The 2,881-nt window shown below is 38.8% G+C and overlaps 1 pseudogene; it reads right to left on the reverse strand.

Annotated features, from left to right (window-relative positions):
- LOC116077436 overlaps positions 1-2,881 on the reverse strand; it is a 19,713-nt pseudogene that overhangs the window by 6,412 nt on the left and 10,420 nt on the right.

The raw sequence follows: 2,881 nt of genomic DNA on the forward strand, positions 1-2,881 counted from the left end.
AAAAAAAAAAAAAAAAAAAAAAAGGTGTGTGAGAATTACTCCGTCCTCTGAGAGCATCTGTCACGAGAGCTGTAACACTGCCTGGGAACAGAATGCTCTCCAGAAGCTTTAGACACCAATAGCTCCCCCCTACTCCACTCATTAGCTAGCTCCCCCTGCCCAACCCCCTCTGGCTCAGCTAGGCTTGGAGCAAGAGTGGCTGCAGGGGCAGCCACATCAGAGCAGTGCTGGCAGCAGAGGCAGCATCAGTAGTGGAGGCAGCAGAGGCACATCCCCTTCCTTGCTCATGCTTTTTTCCCTTCACTTGAACCCTCCTGCCAGACCATGTCAGAGGTCTCCACAGATAGCCTGGTACACAGACTGACCATCATTATAGACCAGAATTGTCAGTTTTCTCTAGGCAATAGCTCTTTTCTGTGTTGGAATAGTGAGTTGCTGGACACTTCACACACTGTTCCATATTTTCCAGAAGTACAGGTGACCATGAGTGCATGTTTAGGTTTCCCCTTTAATTTAAGCCCTTTCTCAGATACAGCACATCTCAACCATCTTGCTTTGTTTTGAATACAAATTCAGAAGACTTTTGTAGAGAGTAAGCTGAAATTCAATATGCCTTCTACTTCATCCTAACAGAAGTGAAACTGCTCTAATGCTTTTCCTATGTTATTACTTATATAGTATCCTGGCCTTAGTGACATGTTTGTTGTTCCTGGGACTTTGTCATAGAAGTAGAAAAGAAACTAAGACAAACTTCATGGTGATATTAAGAACACTACTCTGATGTGAGAAGAGTGCTTTTCTATAGTTAGTGAAGTCCACAATGGTTCAAGAACATGAAGCAGATATGAGTTCAATTTTAGTGGGGAAATTTAACTGTAACCTATGACTTTTTTTTTTAACAGTTTTTAGGAACAAGGTTTGTTTTCACTGAAGTGAACCAATGGATTTCAATTATTGAACTGATTTCAGTTCACCTACAGATGTTTTCCTTTTTCTTAGATATTGTATATGTTTACAGGTATGTAATATCTTTTGTGTGGCTGATATTTATTTACCTGTCTCATTGGAAATCTCATTCTCTGGGCAAGGAGTGAAGTCAAAGCAACAGGCCAACTTGCCCTCTTATTGGGTTTTCCTGAATCCAGGGTGACAGCTTTCACTGCATTCAGACGGAGGAATCTGAAAGTAATTAATTGAATGGTAGAAAATTATCAGATTTTTATGAACTATCTAATGATTAGAGTGTTTTCTTAACATCAATCCAGAAGTTTATGCCTTTTATTATCTCTACATGCAGATAATTCAATTTTTCTACTATATGGTGATTCATTCACAGGTCCATGTAATGAACACTTGACTTTATGAAGAAGAAAAAGGTCAAGTAACATATAAAGGCAGGCCTTCTATCAGAATTACATGAGTCTATGAAAGCTAGAAGATCCTGGGCAGATGTCATACAGACCCTACAAGAGCACAAATGCCAGCCCAGGCTACTATACCCAGCAAAACTCTCAATTACCATAGATGGAGAAAACAAGATATTCCATGACAAAACCAAATTTACACAATACTTTCCACAAATCCAGCCCTACAAAGGATAATATATGGAAAACACCAACATAAGGAGCAAAACTACACCCTAGAAGAAGCAAGAAAGTAATCTTTCAACAAACCCACACAAACCTAATTCCACCTCTTACAACAGAAACAACAGGAAGTAATAATTACTTTTTCTTAATATCTTAATATGAAAATTAATATTACCAACATATCCTAATCAATTGAAATCCAAAAATATAAGGAATTAGAAATTTGTTGACTGTCATCCAATAGTCTCTCTAATTTAGTAATTGGAGAAATAGGTCCAATATTTTACAATCCATATACACGTTCAGCTTGTTTGTATGTGACAGTGTCTTGCTATGTACAACATAATGGCCTTGAAATCTTGCTTCTCCTATCTTAGCCTCTCTATTAGTAGTATTGTTTATTTCATGTTTTTACATTATACTATGGTTTTCAGAATAGCTTACATATTTCAAAAGTATTTATACAGCCAAAAGAAATGTCAACAATTAAATTGGGAGGTGGCTTGTAAGAGAACAACAAAGAGTGAGACTGAATGCTTTGCTTGATATTTGTAACTATTGTATCAAGTTTAAAGAAGGGGACTTTATAAGTTATTCTTTCTCTGAGATGAATGCTTTTTCAAATTATCACAGCCAATGAACCAGATTCTTACCCTCACCTAATGTCTGTGCCACCCTCCAAGCAGAACCATTTGTTCATAGAAACAGTTGGTGAATGACTTTATGGATAGACCATCTTAATACACACATTATTTCTTAAATGAATGTAACATGTTCTCTGTGGGCTGAGAATAAAGTCACTCACTCAATTCAAATAGCTTTGACCATAGCAGGAAGTCTGTACCCAAAAATCGTGCCTACAATTCATTCCTTGGGGCAGCAGAACTATCAACTCTCAGCTTAGCTAAGATGGAGGTAAAATCCTTTGGTGATGTGAGGGTCATTGAAATACAGCGTTATTGCAATGAAATCCAATGTCTAAAATTGTTCTTATTTTGGGCTTGTACCATAGTAAGAGCCAAGATTTTAAACTCTACTAAATAGATAACAAACAAACAAACCAACAAAAAGACTTTATATATTTATGTTCATTTAAGAAAATACTAGTAGTGAGCGAGCCGGCCCGGAGCGCTGCTCTGTGAGGAGTTAGCTCGCGGCGTTGGAGGCAACTGGGTTCCCGGCCAGTGTCCAGCCATGCCCACGGAGCCGCCCGCGAGCGGCAGCGGGCCCTTGGCTCCAGAAATGGCTGAGCAGACGGAGCCTGCAGTGATCACTCCAGCCATGCTGGAGGA

This window comes from Mastomys coucha, unplaced genomic scaffold (assembly GCF_008632895.1).
Source record: "Mastomys coucha isolate ucsf_1 unplaced genomic scaffold, UCSF_Mcou_1 pScaffold5, whole genome shotgun sequence".
NCBI lineage: Eukaryota > Metazoa > Chordata > Mammalia > Rodentia > Muridae > Mastomys > Mastomys coucha.